This window comes from Petaurus breviceps, unplaced genomic scaffold (assembly GCF_028583685.1).
Source record: "Petaurus breviceps papuanus isolate PSGF00001 unplaced genomic scaffold, PetGlider_PUasm1.0 90734, whole genome shotgun sequence".
Taxonomy (NCBI): domain Eukaryota; kingdom Metazoa; phylum Chordata; class Mammalia; order Diprotodontia; family Petauridae; genus Petaurus; species Petaurus breviceps.
The window spans coordinates 1,582,964-1,602,949 of record NW_027187327.1 but is presented as its reverse complement, the minus strand read 5'-3'; positions in this window follow the sequence as shown (position 1 = coordinate 1,602,949).

Below are 19,986 nucleotides of genomic sequence, written 5' to 3'. Positions count from 1 at the left end.
TCTCTTTGTCAGAATTTAAATCCAGGGATTGAACAAAGAGGATAGATGGTCAACTTCTTTTTAATGCCTTTCTTTATGCAGTAAAATCTATCTTAACTGTTAAGAATATAGTTAAGAATCAGGTATTTTACTTACTAGGTTTCTATGGTTGTTGCAGCAAGCACCCCAGTGTCCCCAGGGTGCCTGCTCACACAGGTTCTTGGATCTGCTTTGTTAAAGGAAAGCAACTCAAAATGGGTTAACAAGCTTACTTTAATCAGTCAGACATATATCGTTTACCTTGTTCAGGAGAAAAGGTCAGCACCCTGAACCTCAAAGTATACAGGCATAATTATCAAGACAGAAACATCAAGTAGACAGATTTCCAAACTGTCCAACCATTACATCCATACCCAGTCAACATCTGGGTTTCCACATTCTGGGTTTTTCAAAGCCGGGGGACTCTCAACAACGGCTTCCCAGAATTCAGATCAAATCACAGAACACTTCTCAAAGTGAGTCCCAAAACAAAGCTACACATCAGGGCTTATATAGCCTTCTCCTGGCTCAGAGAATGTAACAACCTTATTGACCCACTGGCCAATCAAAAAGTATCTACTGAAAAACAAGCCTCCCTCCCCAGGCTTCTGGTGCACATTAGCCTAGGGGCAGGGAAGATCTTTAAAATTTACATTCTTATTACAATGGTCCAGAAAAGGTTAAGTGACTTACCCAAAGTCTCATAACTAGTTAGTGGCAAAGCTAAGATTTATCTTTAGGCCTCCTGACTCTGTCTAGCACTCTTTCAGTCAGTCATTGTCAGGCAATAATCATTTATTAAGTGGCCACTAAAATCCAGAGCTAAGTCATGCTTTTGGAAGATTAATACTAAAGAGCGACTTAGGTTTAAAAGAGTATTAGCATATGTAGCATTACATAGGCTTCCAATTTTCATAGTATTAGAATGCAAATATATTTACATGAAAATCATAACTAACAATTTCTTTCTTCTTGGATGGTTTAGGCATCATTCCAGGAGAGGTAATATGATGTAGTGTAAAGAGAGTTGACCTCTGAGTAAGGAAGATCTCAGTTGAAGGCCTACCTCTGACACATACAATGAGACTCTGAACATGTGACTTATCTTCTCAGTTTCTAAGGAAGCTCTCTAAAACTATGAGTTGCAGAGAAGGTGCTGTCTTGCATTGGAAGAATACTTTCCTCCAGAATGAGTTCCCTAAACCCACAAAATCAGAAGTCCAATCCCTAACCTTTTAGGAATTTAGAGTACCCCAGGGTCATTTTGAACATCACTTAGAATGACTAATCACTAGAAGCCTGAGTATCAGAGGGCTTCATACATTTTTTTGAGGCACTCATTAAATTATATCCTCAAAATTCTCTTCTCTCAGAGATAAATAATTCCAATAGTTTTAACTTCCCATACGTCTTATTTTTCAGTCTTTCAATCATCTTTCTTCTACTGATGTCCTACTCAAATATCTTGTGTTGGTTACTTGTTGTTGGCTGTCCTTCATTCTGGAAGAGGACCATGATAAAAGGGAGGTGATGCATGACATGCAAGTGAATCGGATTTAAGTGAGGGAGGGCTGTGCAAAGTCACCAGCCTCACTTTCTCCTCTGGAACCATGTGGGTTCAGTGGCTAGATATACATTTGTTTGACTAGAGATCGCCTCAGATGTTGGTGACTGCTGGGTTCCCAAAAGCCATGCCAGCAGAATTCTACTTTCTTTGGACATAAGACTGGTGAAGAATCATATGCCCCTTATGCCAGAAGGCCATTTAGTTTAATTCAAAGTAATTCATCAGCTTGGCTTCAAGGGGAAGATTTCTTTGCTTATAGCAACTGTTGAAGAAAAACTACAGAACTTTAGAAAGGTAGTGATCTAGGTTGATGGAGGGAGCATCAATACTTAGTGATATTTTAGGTCCTTGAATGCATGAAGTCTTTCTCTTCTTTAAGACTCTGAAAACTTTTAAAGTTGCCTGTGAGGCAGCCTAGCATAGCAGATGAAATGCTAAACTTGAAGTCAGGAAGAGTTAGGTTCAAATATTGCCTCTGGTACTTACAGTTATAACTTAGAATTTAAGGAAGTTTTAAGTTCTAAGTAACTTACAGTTATTTATCAGGTTACTGTTACAGGTTACTATATAGGTGACCTGTGACTTCTAAAATCAAGGACTCCTTCTAGTTCTCAATCTATGATCCCCTCAATTCCTCACTTTGGTCCTCAAATGTTGAACTTCAGATTACTCCACTGAATTACAAAGAAATCTGTTATGTTTAAACTAAAATAATATTTTTTTTCTATTCAGGATAGAAATGAGTTCTCAGACAGCATGACTTCAATGAAAACTACTTAAATCTAAACTGTTATCCATGGGAAAATGGCATGCTATACAGATGCATTTCTGCACTATACTATTTGTTCATGATTTACAGAAACTTTCACTTTAAATTATCACATCAACAACTAAGTGAATATTGAAATTTTTAAAAAATCACAAACAGATGTAAACATTTGCTTTATTCCTCCAAGAAGTTGGACCTGCCCATTGTATTCAATGGTTTGCATATTCATTAGTACCGCTGGGGAAATATCTCAGTATAGTGCAATATGGATCCGATCTGAAGCCCGAAGACCTGATTTCAAGTCAACATACCACCATTTACTAGTTGTGTTGTCATGGGAAACTTACCTAACCCTTCTGAGTCTCAGTTTCCTATTCAGGATAATGGTGGTTAAAAAATAGTGGATACAGAAATAGCCTCAAAACCAGGAAGACCTGAGTTAAAGTCTTACCTCTGAGACATGCTGACTGTGACCTTGGACAAGTCAAATAAATCGTTAGTGTTCTAAATAACATTCTAAATTGTAGGAAAAAGTAGTAACCTGAAATTTTAGAGCTTCCTCACACAGGAGTTCCCTATTTCAATTAAATCACAGCATTAGTGCTATTCCTAGTACATTCTTCAAAGGTTTGTGTGAGGAAGTACTTTATGGAGTATAAATTTGAGAGAAATTATTATCATACCATTATATTAATAGCCAATTATTAAATTGGGATCCAAGCTTTTCTCTTCAGTTTCCTCATTAAGGCCCAGCTCTGGTTAAAGACAATCTCTGAAGAACATAGAGCCCTTACCCCTCAAGGAACAACCCTGCCCAATTAGGACATCTAACTTCTGTTTAGAGTATAAACAGAATCCATTCTGGGTGTGTCTTTACCCTGGAGAAAGAAACCCTTATCCTTGAACCCCTTCTGAGCATTTTAGAGTGACTCCAATCTTAAAGGAGAAAACCAACCAGAGTGGTCTGGGTTGAGAAGAATTCGTTTGTCTAAATTGCTAGAGGTGGCTGAGTTTCATGAAGACTTTTAGCCCACCTTCTCATTAAATGTCCAACAGGTAGGGTTGATTTTCACTTGCTAAGGGAATTCCCTTTCAGAAGGGTTACTTAAGGCCTTCAGGATCTCCATTGGGTATTGAGTTACCAAGAGAAACTACTGACTATCAATTCAACCAATTCGTTGATTAATGGCTAGCCTAATTAACAAATTGATTATTAATTACCCCAACATTCTGTCTCTTGGGCTTTTTCATTTATCACAATACAATGAGAATTATTATTATTATTATTACATGAGGTAATATAACATAGTAGATGGAAAGATGGACTTGGAGTCTGGAATACCTGAGTTGGGGGCAAGTGGCACAGTGAATAGAGCACTGGTCCTGGTGTCAGGGGTGTTGAGGTATACAGTTTAGGGGTGCTCAAGACTCCAAAATATCAACACGCCAGGTCCTGCCTAATGAATTCAACTCAAGTCTTCTCTTAGCCAAAGTAAAGCAAAGTTTATTAAAGATTTGCCATAATGGGTAGACTCTTATGAGAGCCTAAGTGGGCCAGAATGATCTGAAACAGAGTGAGTCTACACTAGATAATTCTCAGCACCTTGATGGAAGCAAGATGGGTCTTTCATACAGAAAGGTTGTGGGAGGATTTAGGGGTGGTCTAGAGAAGGGGTGTAGGTAGGGTCTTGAGGAGGAATCTAAGGAGGATCTTGAGGATTAAGGGTGGGAAGTAGCTGAAGGTTACCTGGAGATGACAGACAATGAAGGACTAGGCTAGTTTAAGGGTAACAGGTTTGGGTATACCGTGTTTCCCCGATAATAAGACACTGTCTTATTATTTTTTTTGGACAGAAAAACACCAGAGGGCTTATTTTCAGGGGAGGGCTTATTTTAATGAACATTGACAGCAATTTTAATAAACAGGTAAATGTGAACAAAAAAATGTACCTTTATTCAATAAGCAAATCACTGGGGAAGAACAGGATGACGCGCTCACTGCTGCAGCTCTGATTGGATGCAGCTCGGAGTGCGGCGTGAGTTTCATGGGGGGGAGGGGGAACGGTGCATACAGAGGGTACCGTAATGTAGCGTGTAGCGCAGGGGATCACCTTCACTACAGTAGCAATCTCAATAGGGCTTATTTTCGGGGGAGGGCTTATTTTAGAGGGATCTTACACAGTAAGGGGAGGGCTTATTTTCGGGATAGGTCTTATTATTGGGGAAACACGGGGTAGATATTTTGAGAGGATCAAGGGTTAGAAGCAGCTGGATAATGGAGGGTTAGGCTAGGTTAAGAGTAACAAAGATTTGGGTCTAGCTATGATGAAAAGCTTATGGCCTCAGGCAAATGCCTCATCAAGTGTGAAGATTCAATCAGAGTTCAAGGGATTTCCTAGAGCCTGTACCCCATCAAGGAGGACCTGAGTTAAAATCTAGCTTCTGACACTAGCTGTGTGACTCTGGGAATGTCATTTCATCTTGATTGCCTCAAAAGAAAAAAAAAAAGGAATACTTGAGTTCAAATCTTGCCTCAGGCATATATTAACTCTGTAACCACAAGAAAGTCATTTAACTTATAAGTCCCCCAATACAACTCTCTAAGATATTAAAATAAGGAGGAGTTTCTGATCTACACTAGTGAAGGGAATTTCCTCCCCAGGAGTTACTCAAAATGATAAAAACACAGATCCATACTAAAAAGAAAACAAAATTATTATTATATGGTTTTAGGAGCATTAATTAAATCTACCAAATTTAAACTTTTTTATTTTGCACTAGAACATGAAGTGATAGGTCATTGTTGCTGTTTGTCCTTTGTTCTCAAGAGGACCATGACGTCAGGAAGGTGATAATATGACTTGCAAGTGAATTGTAATTTAAGTAAGGGAGGGTTGTGCAAAACTATCAGACTCACTTTCTCCTCCAGAGACATCTGGGATGAGTGGAGATGGTCCCTAGTTGTAGGTCACAAAAAGGGAAAAGAAAGGTATATGGTGGGTGTGAGTAGCATGAAGCATATCACCAAGGAAACAGTCATGTAAGAGAAGTCATTTCAAGAATATTGTCAGAGAAAGGTGAAATTGGAGAAGGAGGTGAGCCCATTATGTAGAGAGAGGAAGGGATAACCAATACCAGGGATAAACAGCGTGTATACTTCATTGATACTAATGCAATGGTAAGAAATTTAGGGGAAGGGTCCCAGCCTGTTGGATAGAAGATTTATGGGAAGGTATGGTCAAGAGTGATTTATATAAGATGGACAGGGCGGCCAGGTAGCACAGCGAGTAAGAGCACCGGCTCCAGTGTTGAGAAGACCTGGGGATCGAATCCCAGGCTCAGACACTTAGCACCCACCCAGAAACACCTGGCCGTGTAACCTTGAGCAAGTTACTTAACCCCAATTGCTTAAGGGCCGCCAGGTGGCTCAGCAAGTAAGAGCACTGGCTCCAGTGTCGGGATGACCTGGATCAAATCCAGGCTAAGATACTCAGCACCACACCCAGAAATAACTGGTCGTGTAACCTTGAGCAAGTTACTTAACCCCAATTGCTTTAAAAAAAAAAAAAGGATGGACAGATGTAGATGAATTGTGATCTGTATTTTTGGAAGATGTACTAACCTCAGTGGGATCACAAATCCTTTGAGAACAATGAAAGTATCAAAGTCATTAGAATGCACATTTCTTTCCCCCCCCCATATGAAAACAAATATATCATTTATCTGAATAACCTTTGCAAGAGATCATTGCAATAAATTACCCAAGTACCCTGGGGATAATACTTATTCATTAATGAAGTTCACTATTAATAAGTCACATGAAGGAAGCTCATCTTTAGTTAAATAGCTTGGGGAAATTTTTGATATTTCATGAACTTAAAAACTATTTTGTAATATCATAAAGGGAATGCTGTACAAAGAGCCATAAATTCTGGCCGCTAATCCCAGCTGTGCCACCTCTTGGCTGATTATTATTTGCTGGAGGAAGTAGTTTGGTGAAAGTAATTTCCTGACATTATGGAAGAATTTCAGAGAATTGGAGAACTTTAGAGTGAGGAAGGACTTTGGAAGCTATCTACTCTCAATCTATTCTCTTGTGATGTCTAACTAAAATAATAACATCTATAATTTTAATAAAGACATCACCTATAAAATATCTATGTTCATTTTGCAAATGACTATCTCTAGTCAAGCTGTACTGTATATAGTCTATCAAATGACTGGAAATAACCATTCAGATTAATTGTTTTTTAGAGATTATAGTGACAAAAAGTTGCAGTCAAGATTCTGAGCTTCTAGCATGGGCCCTGTCCTTTTGCATTTCTGTTTTCCTTGGTTTTCTTGTCTATAAAATGAGGGAGTTGGACTAGATAATTCCTAGCAGAAGTTCTTAACCTGGGGTCCATGAACTTTTTTAAAAAATATTTTGTTTTATTTTAGGCATTTAAAACATTCTCAGAAGAGGTCTATAGGTTTCACCAGACTGTCAAAGTGGTCCAGGGCACACACACACCAAAAGGTTAAGAACTCTTGTCATTGGATCTTTTTCAACTCTAACATACCCTCCCACACTACATCATCCTGTAATTTAACAAGTCTTATTGATTCTACCTCCACAACATTTTCCCCCAATATATTCCATTCTCCTTATTCTCACAAGGTCCATAATGAACAGGATCTCAGCACCTACAGAGTAGCTTAATGCCACAACTTCCTAATTGGTCTTCTTGCCTCTTTTCTTGCCTGTCTCCAATTTGTAGACCACACAAATGTGTTATTCTGAAAGCATAGTTCTGACGATGTCACTCTCCTCCTGGAAAGGCTCCAGTGGTTCCCAATTGCTTAATAAGTACGGACACACAGATAAAAGGCAGACTTCCCTGATTGACCCATCACAATCTGGCTAAAGTTTCCCTTTCCAAATTTATTACATCCTGGTCTAATCCTTTCATATACACTATAGTTCAGTCAAATGGACCTAATTGCTGTTTACCCATATAAAATACTCTACTTTCTCTCTCCTTGTCTTTGCCCTTGCTGTCCCCCGTTCGTGGAATATGTGCCCTCCTCAGCTCTGTCTCTTAGAATCTCTAGGTTCCTACAAACTCATATCCAGTGTTATCTTCTAATGAGGCCTTTTCTTTTCTTTTCTTTTTTAGTCTTTCTCTTTTCATTTATTTATTTAGTTTTTAACATTCATTTCCAGGAGATTTTGAGTTCCGAATTTTCAGCCTTCTCTCCCCTACCCCCCACCCCAATATGGCAAGCATGCTGATTACCCCTTACTTTCTTGTAGGGAAAGATGGATTTCTATATCCCCTTGCCTGTATATCTTATTTCCCAGTTGCATGTAACAACAATTTTTTAACATTTGTTTTTAAAACTTTAAGTTCCAGATTCTCTCCCTTCTTCTCTCCTCACCCACCCCCACTGAGAAGACAAGCAATTCAATATAAGTTATACATGTGTAGTTATGCAAAGCATTTCCATAATAGTTGCATTGTGGAAGACTAATATTTCCCTCCATCCTATCCTGTCCCCCATTTATTCTATTTTCTCCTTTGACCCTGTCCCTTTTCAAAAGTGTTTGCTTCTGACTACCCCCCTCCCCCAATCTGCCCTCCCTTCTATTTTCTCCCCCTCTTATACCCTTCCACCCTATTTTCCTGTAGGGTAAGAGGTAATGAAGCCTTTTCTAATCCAAGCTACTAGTGCTACCTCTCATTAAACTTACTTTCATTTATTTTATATTTTATACTTAATGATATGTGATTTCCCCCTTCCCCCCCAAGTGGTATATAAGTACTTTGAGAGCATGAATTGGGTTTTTTTGCATGCACATATTTGTGTTTGTCTATGTATACATACATATAGCGTACATACACACAGCTCAGAATCACAAATAGAGAAAACCATTTTGCTATCCTCTGCTCTCTCCCTAAACAAAATATAAACTCCTAGAGGGCAGGAACCAGGTTTTATCTTCCTTGTACATTACACAATTTCTAACATGCTGGTCTCTGCTAACTGCTGAATTAAATTAAAATACAAATATGTTCCACACATTCTGCTCTTTTCTTGTAATTGTTTTATTGGTGGAAAAAGTAGCAACTAAAATATTACTGGAATATTGACCTTTTCAGATACTAGAGTGTTGAATCTTGTTCTACCATGACTATTTATAAATCTCTGAATTATATTTTTCATTCTTCATTCTTGAAAGATATGCAAAACACTAAACCCTGAAATTATGGACCTAATTCCAATTAAAATAGGGGAGGGGCAAAAGAGTTTAATTACCTAAATTATTGAATTTATGGGGGTGGAGCGGGGTGAGAAGTAGGGAGAGATTAAAGTTCAGCTTTCAGAATGATCTATACCACTCAATTCCAATATATTTGTGTCATTAAATGTATGCTTCTAGGCATGCTAAGGAGGTAAGTGGCACAGTGGATAGAGCACTGGACTTAGAAACAGGAAGACTCATATTCCTGAATTCAGATCTGACTTCAGACACTTACTAGTCATGTAATCCTGGGCAGGTCACTAAATCTTGTTTGCTTCAGTTTCCCCATGTGTAACATGAGCTGAAAAAGGAAATGGCAAACCACTCTCGAATCTTTACAAGAAAATCCCAGTTAGGATCATGAAGAGTTGGACATTACTGAAATGACTCAACAACAAAATGTATGTATCATAGAAGTTTGGGAATAGAGATGGGAAAAAAAATCTCTGTGAAAGTTTGTGGAAAATATATGGAGAAATTATCAACTAACATTAAGTATTATAATGGTATAAGTACAAGGTGGGATTTGTTGTTAAAGTTCAGTTTCCCAGGTTCATGCTAAATTGTAAACATTTGAAAGATCAATTTCCTTTGAACCCTGGTAATTCATGGCTGTAACACATTAGGTGTTGAGTCACAAAGGTTTTGTTACCTTCTGGCTTTGAGCCAATCAGGTACTGAGTCACATAGACTTTGGTGCCTTCTGGCTCTGAACCTATTAGTCGAAAGTGTATATATATTCTGAGGTGAGAAATTATTGCCTTGGGAGCTTGCTTATGGGAAGGATGCTTCACTTGAACTAGTGGATGATGTTAGTAGCAGAGAGGAGATCTCTGATGAGGGAGAGGGAACTTTTCCTCTGATAGCAGGAGAGCAGACCTCTCATAGATCAAGAGTGAACCTGTGCTAACAGCAGCCCTCCTGTTGGAGGGATCTGTGCAGACTAAAGGAAAGTTTGGAGTGAGACTGGGGTAGTTGTCTGTTGTTTATACTTTAGTTTTTTGAATAAGGTTTAGTTTTGAGTAAATAGAGTGCTTATACTGCCCAATTCGAATATATACACACACACACACACACACACACACACACACACACACATATTCACAGCACCAGCCCTCAAGTATGTTGTGTTGATTGACATTATAGATGGGTATCAAATAGCATGGAAAAGGATCTTGGTGCTGGAAAAGGACCATGACTTCCGAGAAGTGATGGCAAGACATTCAAGTGAATTACATTTAAGTGACGGAGGGCTGTGCAAAGCCACCAGCCTCACTTTCTCCCCAGGAGTCATCTAGGTCCACTGGCAAGATATTGATCAGGACAATTGCAGATGGCCCTGGATTCAGTGAGAGACCTTGGCCTTTTCAAGCTAAGGTCTTTAACAGGTCTCAGTTTGACTGAAGCAATACCCATTCAGTGATTAAGGCCAGGTAAGAAACGAGGCAGAAAATGGCCTCCTTTACCAAGTCAAAAAATAAAGTCAATCTGGGAGGGGAAGACCCTCAGTGTTTCTGGCCAAAACAGAAACAATTTTTATTTACATTTACTCTGAGCCAATCAGGGTCCAAATAATGACCAAATGAGGCTTGGTCTGGGACCTATTGTTAGTCATTCAATGAGCACCAGAATAGTAGATACCCCTGCCCTTCGGAACTCTTACCAGCTCTCAGGGCTGTGGCTACAAAGAGATTCTGCTTGAGGGGGTGGGGTGTCAGGATGACCTGGATACAAGTACTGCTTCTGATTCTTACTGAATCCATTGCCTTGTACAAGTCAAAAACTTTCAGTGTCCCCAAGCAACTCTCTAGGACTATAAAATAAAAAGCAGTTGCAGATCTGCACTGGAAAACAAAGTTTCCTTACAGGAAAGAAATTATGGGTTCAGAAAAAAAAATTATCAAAGTACATACTTTTAAAAATTGCTATTTGTTGCCATACTATGATTATACCCATGAAATGTCTCAAATATTGAATCTATAATAGGTATGTAATTATTGTTAGTTCACCTTGCAGGAATATGATCTTTAATAAAAGTCCTGTGTTTGGATACATAAGAATTTTTTAAAATCACTTAATCTTGTACCTTTTTATGACATGGAAAATCTTTCACCTTTGCTAGCACCTTCTGGGCAGTTCTACCAAAGTTTTTAAAAGGTTAATATAGTGGCTAATAACTTTGAATCATCTCTCAACCAAATTACTTTGAAAAATCTACTTTTATTTACTATTTTGGGTATCTCTCCTCTCTAATCCATTCTCCACAAATATATGCAAATTATCTTCCTAAACCATAGATACATGTTGCTCACCTGCTCAGGAACCTTCAGTGGCTCCCTGCTGCCACTAATTTAGTATTAAAACTCATAATATTTAAAGCCTTTCAGAATCAGGTATCAGCATTCTTTTCTACAATTATTTCACATTTTCCCCTTACTTCCTCCCTCCCCATCTTCATTCTAAAAATCCTTAGTTTTCTTTAAAGCCCAACTTGATTGTTTCTGAAATCATTAAATAAGCTGCTGATGGAAAATAAAGAAATGGACAATAGACAATGACACAGAACATGATTTATGATAATTTCTTAAGGAAATCAAACAGATTCAAATTAATAAAACTTTAGAGACTACTTGGATATGTGAAATGAGAAAGAAGAGTGAAAAATTACCCCCAAAATTACAAACCTGACAGACTGGAAGGATAGTGGTACTTTAAACAGAACAAGGAGTTTACAAAGAAGTAGTGTTGTGCCCAAAGCCAAATTACCCATCTCCTGATTTGAAGCCCACCATTAAGCCCCTTTATAGATTTGTCTTTGTCTCTACCCTATACCCTGTAATAGCTTGAAACAGCTTAAGGCATTGTCCTGGGTATTGCTCAAGGCATAGTCCCCTAACCCCCTTCTTCCTGAATTAGCATTCTGTATATTATCATTATGTACAAGGATCAGTCTTGGGATTATGGTACAAGTTTATCTTAAGAAGAGACCACCCTGTTCTGTTCTGCTGACCAAGCAGGGTCCCCACACCCTTTACCCAGAACATGACCCTAGCCTGTTACTGTTCTCCATCTCCCCATTACCCAATGACCCTCCACCCTGTACTCTTCACCCTATAATACCCTCCACCCTGTTCTGGGAGGGACCCCTCTTCCAGGAAATGTTGTACCCTTGGACCCTTGCCCCATCTTCCCTGATTACTCCTGAGCTATAGATCTAACCAATGGCAATTCTTGGCTTCTGTGCATCCTTGCTTATGCTAGTTCTCCTCCCCAATTGTGGTTTTAGCCTTTGTAAGCACTGTTTGTACCCCAATTCGGGGCTGCCTGATTTGAATTTATACTCCAGATAGTTGCCCTTTTCATCAATAAATCCACACCTAAATTTACCTTGAACCCAGGTCTTGGCTTGCTCTTATTCTCTGCACAACAGTAGTACTCTACATCTTTGCTTTGATATTTCTCATTATATTTTCTCCAGGATCTTCAGTGTTTTAACCATTTTTTTTTAGCATTACTACTTCTTTTCAGTGATCTTTTCATTTGCATTGTACTCATTGTGCATAGGGCTCTAATGGTCCTGCTTATTTCCATCTGCATCATTTTTTTTTTTTACTTTTTGGAGGGCAATTGGGGTTAAGTGACTTGCCCAAAATCACGTGGCTAGTAAGTGTGTCAAGTGTCTGAGGCCAGATGCTAACTCAGGTCCTCCTGACTCCAGGGCTGGTGCTCTATTCACTGCACCACCTGGCCGCTCCTCCATCTGCATCATTTTCTATAAATCTTCCTAGGTTTCTCTAGTTTCCTTAAAGTCATCATTTCTTGTTGCACGATAATGCTTCATTACATTCATATACCATCTTTTTATTGTTGATATTCAGTTGGGATTTCGCTGCCACAAAAATTGCTATGAATATTTTGATGTATTAAGATTTAATTTCTGTCTTCAAATTCTTTGGGATCCAGAAAGGCATCCCATAGGAGGAGTCAATCAGGCTGCTCCCTGAAGAAAGGTAAGGCTTTTTAGAACAAAAATGAAGAGGGAGTAAGGGAATAATGTGAAATAAGTATAGAAAAGTATGTTGGTACCTGATTCTGAAAGGTTTTAAATACCAAGGTAAAGTTTTTATATTAACCTAAAGGTGAGCAGGTGAGTGACATAGGTCTATGCCTTAGGAAGATCATTTCCATATTGTTGTGGAAAAGGGATTGGAAAGGAAAGATACTCAAAATAGAAAATGAAAGTAGGTTTTTCAAAATAATTTGGTTGAAAGATGATGGGTACCTGAGGTGAGATAATGATTATGTGAATAGAAAGAACTGAAGGAGCCAAATTCTGCCAACACGTCAGTAATGATTTAATCTGCATGGTGTCCCAAAAGTCTTGGTGCAGTTTTGAAACTGCACGAAGACTTTTGGGACACACTAAATTAGACAAATGTAACCACCACATTTGGACTCAGCTACATAGTAACAGATATACTATATGAGGAACTGGATAATCACTTAAGGTGAAATAGGAAGCATCATGGAGTAGTAGAAAAACTATCAAATTCAGAATCAGAGGATCTAGGTTCAAATCCTAGCTCTGACACTTACTACTTGTGCAATCTTGGTCATAACCTCTTTGGGCCTCAATTCCCTCAGGTGGCCATTAAAGTTCCTTCAGATTCTAAATTTCTGATCCTGTAATAAGTAAGGAAGAATGACTGGACTTGATCAAATATATACAGAAGAAACTTTGCAGAAAGTAATACCATTTTAAAGAAAATCAATGCAAAATTATTATGCTTGGATATGCTTTCTGGTAAGTTGTATGCCTGTGAGGATATGAAAGTAACATATAAAACCCTGGCTGTTCCCTTTTCACATTTTCCTCAAGAATATACAAAAGAAGAGAAAAAAAGCATTATTTTTTTTTATAGCCTCCTCTTCCCACTGGAAAAAGAAGACTAAGAAAGGCATTGTGAGTAGTAAAATTGGAAAGGGGCTTGCACTTGAAATCAGGAAGACCTGAATTCAAACCTGGTCTCAACCAATTATTGGCTATTTGACCTTGGGCAAGTAATTTTCCTTTTGTATACCTCCATTTACTCTTCTGTAAAAGTAGGGATAATAATGGCACCTACCGAGCTGTTGCAAGCAATAAATAAGAGATTATTTAAGTGCTTCACAAACTTTAAAGTGTTATATAAATGCCAGCTATTAGCAGTAACTACTATGGCACCTACCTTCCAAAATTGTTGAAAGGAATACCTAAGAGATTATTTAAGTGCTTCACAAACTTTAAAGTACTATGTAAATGCCAACTATTAGCAGTAACTATTAACAAATATGGCTACCTTCTAATCTCTGTATAACTGTTATATATAACCTGTAGAGAGGTTTTTCATTGACCTAAATTCATTGCATGAAGGAATTATTTTATTCTTTATACTTGACTCCTTAGCACCTAACAAGTCTCTGGCATATAATAGATACTAAACAAATATTTGTTGACTGACTGATAAAATACACTTCAACCTAATGGGTAATGATGGAATACTACTGTGCTATATGCTCTATGATCTTAGAAAAACATGGAAAGACTTGCACAAAATAACGAAGAGTGAAATAAGCATAACCAAAAGAACATTAGTAACAGCAATATTGTTCTAAGAACAACTTTGAGTGACTAAGTCATTTTCACTATTATAAATACCCAAACTAACCATAAAGGATATATGAAGAAAAATGCTATCAGCATCCAGAAAAATAACTGATAAATAGGAGTATGTATAGAATCATTTTGTGTATGTGTGTGTGTGTGTGTGTGTATACACATACCTATTTGTGTCTAATAGCCATCTCTAGGGCAGTGGGGGGCAAAGGAAGAGAGGGAAGGAAAAAAAGAAAAATGAAATTTACATGATAACTTTATTATATATTTAAAAGGAATAGCAAGTTGTACATGACTGGCTTGCTGTTCTATATGTAATCATATTTTTTATTATGCTGTTTTAAAAATGCTTCTTTTATTCCATAAATTAAAAATAAAACAAATGTTTTAAAATTTAGATTTGAATTTAGATCTTCCTACTCCAGACCCAGGGCTCTATTCACTGTGCCACCTAAAGATCAGATATAAACCTGTCTGTCTACTGATCTTGAATCTATAATTCCTTCACCATACCAGGCTAAGATGTTTTATGTCTATGTGTCTCAGTCAACTCTATGACTCTGAAGGTAGCTGCTTCAATAGGTACATATTTTTGGTACTCAGTTCCTATGATTCTTTGCCTATCACATCTCTTTGATTTATCTTCTTCTCCCTACTCAAGTGACCATTCCTCTGGTTCAGGTCTCATCACTTCTCAACCAAACTAATGTTATGTCACTTTGCCTCTCATCTTTCCCCTCTCTAATCCAAGCTCAACACAAGTGATAAAACACAATTTTGGACATTTCACTCTTATTCTTAATGAACCTTGTGCTTATTAAATTCTGGTTGACTGACTAATTTAATGATAAAATAATAGTACAACTTAACAGGTGAATTACTTGTCCATATTATCTACATACTCAAACCAAATCTATTTGCCACTAACAGTCCTTCACAACCTACTTCTGCCTGTTTTTCCAGTCTTATTATTCATTACTGCTCTCCATGTACTCTACCTTATAAACAAATTGATCTTGTTCTTCCTCACACAAAACATTCCATCTTCCATTTCTGCAACTTTTCAGACTGTACACTATATGAAAATGTACACTTTTCTCAGTTCTACTTCCCAGAATCCTTAGTTTCTTTCAAAACTCAACTCACATGTTACCTCCTACATTCTTTTCTGATACCCTTCCCCATCTACCAGTACTCTCTTTTCCAAAACAAATTATATATGCATAATATGTATATATTATATATGTGTACATAACATACATATACACACATACATATATAGTCTCCTTCAATAGAATGCAAGTTCCTTGGAGGCAAGGGATGTTTCATTTGTATCTTTACTGTGATGATAGCCCTAATCAGACAGTGTTTATCTGCACACAGACAGGTACATTTTCCTGCCTTTGAAGATATATTCAACTGTATGTTTTGTGGCATTAAATAAACTAGCTATGTGTCTGGGCCTCTGAGACTTGGTGGGTGTCTAAGACTACATGAGTAGCCATAGACCAATGATTTACTGACTAGACACATTTCCAGATGGACACAAGGGGGGTAAGGGTGGTCAATGTCCAGAAAAACTATGTGTATGTTGTCAATGTTTCATATTCTTACTCTCTTAGTAAAGTAAACCTCTACATCCTCCAGTGCTGCCCTTTGACTGAATCTAAACTTCACAGAACAAATCCCCTTAATAAAAGGATTTGTTCTGTAAAACTTGGATTCAGTCAAAAGGCGGTGCCCAAGGACCTAGAAGGCCACATGTGTTTTCAAGTTCCCCACTCCTGGTTTAGGATAATTTGATTTGAGGGGATCTTGTCAGGTCTTTCATAGAATTTCTCTATTAAATTCTCTTCATTCTCTATAATAAATGTTGACAAATGAGTTGAAAATATCTCCATGACAGTTTCTTTCTTATGCTCATGATAAGCATTGCAAACAAAAAGATCAGATAACCCATGAAATTGGGTTTCCTGTTTCCTTGGGGCACATAATGAAGGTAACTCAACTAACTGCTTTTCTCATTTTTCCCAGGAACACTTGTGAGTCTCCTTCCATATAGTTTGCACCTTCTATTTTCAATTTTAGGAAGAATGAAGATCACTTCTACCAGTAGATTCATTGTCTGTAGCAAAATGATTTCAATGTTTAAAGTGCCAACAATTGAATTAGTAAGTTGGATTGCACCTTTCTTTGGATCTTCTTTTAACATGTAGAAAAACAATAAACACTATCCCATGAAGATAACACTCCATCTCCAGACTACATGCCTTTCCACCAGCTGTCCCCATGCCTGGAGTGCTCTCTCTCCTCATCTCTGCCTCCTGGCTTCCCTATTTTTTTTCTCAAGACACAGATCAAATTCCACATTCTGCAAGAAACCTTTACCTGTTTTCTCCACTGTGTATGTTTTCCCTCTGAGATTACTTCTAATTGACCCAAATATATCTTATATGTACACTGTTATCTGCATTCTGTTTCTCCTATTATGTGAGTTCTTATAAGGCAGGGACTGTTTCAGCTTATCCTTCTCTGTATTACTAGCACTTAGCACAGTGCCTGGCCCAGAGTAAGCACTAAATAAATGCTTGTTGATTGATAAAGATGGTGAAGACAAGTAAAATTATAGTCATTTCGACTATGACAGCTAACCAGTCATGGTTACGTAAGACTTCAGTTGTAAAGTGCTACAACAAACCTGATTATTATTGGGCAATAATGGGTCAGAGAACACAGCAGTGTAATCATAAAAGATTCATTTAACAGACCTTTTTAAAAAACTCATACACATGGACTTAAGTATTGCTAGGTTGTTTTTTTTTTTCTTGGTGACCATCCCTGCCCAAATATCACAAAAGAATCCCTTTACACTTTCTTAACAGTAAAACAAAAATGTTTCAAGCACCTGCCAATAGGAACACTAGAACCGGAGAGGTACTTTGTTGTTGTTCAGTCATTTTTCAGCCATGTCCTATTTTTTTTGTCACCCCATTTAGGGTTTTCTTGGAAAAGACTGGAGCAGTCTGCCATTTCCTTCTCCAGTTCTTTTTACAGATGAGGAAACCGAGGCAACCAGGGTTAAGTGGCTTGTTCAGGGTCACAGAGCTAGTATATGTCTGAGACCATATTTGCATGCAGGAAGATGAGTCTTCCTAACAATAGGACTGGCACTCTATCTACTGAGCCACCTAGCTACCCAGAAGGGTATTTAGGAGTCATGAAATCTAATCCCCCTTTTTCTATGAGTGAGGAATATGAATCTAAGAGATGTTAAGTGATGTATCCAAAGACAAACTAGTAGTAAACTAAGGAGCAAATCTAGAATTTGAACTCGGGTCCTGAGACTCCCAGGTGAGCACCCTTTCTACCACCCTACATAGTCTCTCAGGGGCTACAACTCTCTCCCTTATTGAGTCAAGCTTGCTCTCTTAGTTAGTTCCCTAGAGCTACAGAGAAGTATGGATATTCCACTGGTTAAGTAATCTGCTCAGCTGGTAGGTACCATATGCAAATTGTTTGTAAACCTCTTGAGGGCAGGGATCCAGTCTTCTCATTCTTTATTGTGCTCAGAGGACATTGTGTGCAATCCTAAGCAACCAGAAAGTGCATGATAAATATTTGCTGAATTAAACTTGGAAATTTTATCTCTAAAGGTCTATGTGTATTAACACAACATTTTATAGAGCTTACACTAGCCCTTGTGAACATTCTGTAAACCATCCTTGGTGGTACCAAGAGAACCTTCAGGTCAGTAAGGTGCTGCAGGCCTAAGGTCTTTGAACTCTGGTTTGCCTTTACAGCTTCTATATTAGCCTTTCATAGTCAAAAGCAGTAAAGGGAATGCCTGAGTGGTCAAACATCTGACAAACTATGCCCATTGCCTCCACCCTCTCCCACCCCAAAACAGATTCTCCTTCCTTGGAATGAACTCTTAAAAATCCAATGTTTTCCTAGTCATTTGGCACTCTATATGTAACAGAGGGGCATGTAAACTCTGCTTTGTTTTTCCCAGACTTTTCCAGTAGGGATATGGTGGAATCTGCCATGGCAGTATATATAATTCAGTGTTAACACAAAACATGGCATTATCCACAGTGTCCTATGTAGCCAAAGATATTGAATTTTACTAAAAGAAGGGGAAAAAGAGAATAGGGTTTCAGCCGTTTTCTGATTACATGACCAGATGATGCCACAAACTCTTGGCACGGGCGATAAGTACACACTGTGCTGGAAAATCAATAGTTTGTGAAGGGGATCCTGAAGGGAACTTTCCGTTATTGAGGTTTGAAATAACTTAGCCCCATACTCATAAATTCCTGCAGTGCAGGGTGCACTGTGTCCCAAAGCAAGAAAACACAAGTCTTGCCCTAGACCTACAAATCAGGGAGCTGTTATTTCTATTTTTAAAATAGTTAAGGTCTCATTTGTAAAAATCTCATTGCTTCTTCCTTTCTTAAATGGTGTCTGGGGCTACACAGAACAATGAAAAGAGCATTTGGGTGTTCAGATGTGGGTTCAAATCCCAATGTGGGACCTTGGGCAAGTCTTAAACTCTCTGTGCTTCTGTCTTCTCATCAGTAAAATGTGAGGGGTTAGATTAGATGACATTGCAGGCCCTTGCCACCTGTAAATCTAGTAGTCAAATAGTAGGTAAGAGCGTAAATAGTAGGAAAGGGTTGCATGCTTGTGGAGATATTATAATTTGATTATAAGAAAACAAGAAGTACCAACTACAAACTTCTTAAGCAGAAACATTAAAATCACTATTATTAATCATACAAAGAGCTGTCCTGGTTTGTTTGTTATTTTTAATAGCAAGCTCTCCTGTTGTGTTTAATATATGACTCTTTAAAAGAATACATGGATTTATAGCCAACTTCTCATAGATTTGTGCATAAAATGAAGCATGGCTAATATGTGCTGATCACTCAAGCTGGGAAGATAATCCTTCCTATCTTCTTGGGTAATTTTTCACATGAACCTTTGTAAGTGTTTATAGTGACCCATTTATGCAGCTAGGTGGTGCAGTGGATAGAATTCTAGGCCTCGAGTCAGGAAAACCCATTTTCCTGAGTTCAAATCTGCCCCAGACACTTACTAGCTGTGTGACCTTGAGCAAGTCACTTAACCTTGTTGGCCTCAGTTCCCTCATCTGTAAAATGAGCTGGAGAAGGAAATTGTAAACCACTCTGGAATCTGCCAAGAAATTACAATATGGGTCACTAAGAGTTAGACACAAGTGACCAAGTGACTCATTTTTCACATCCCTCCAAATTCCCTGTAAATGTTTGGAAGCACATAGTTGTTTGTGTTTTGTCCCCCATCTCTGAATGTGACTTCCTAAAGGAAGACAGAAAATAGGCATTTATTTGGCACTTACTGTGTGACAGACACTATGCTAAACACTTTACAGAGATTTCATTTTGATCCTCACAAGAACCCTAGGAAACAGTTGCTATAATTATCATCATTTTGCAGATGAAGAAACTGAGGCAGCCAGATATTAAGTGACTTTCCCAGGGTCATATAGCTAGTAAGTGATTGAGGCTGAATTTGAAGTCAGGTCTTCCCCGATTCCAGCCTAGTACTCTATCCACTGTGCCACCTAGGTGCCTCTGAAGGCAAGGACTGTTGTCCTCTTTCTTTGCATTCTCATCATTTAGAACAGTGTTTTGTACACAGTAAGACTT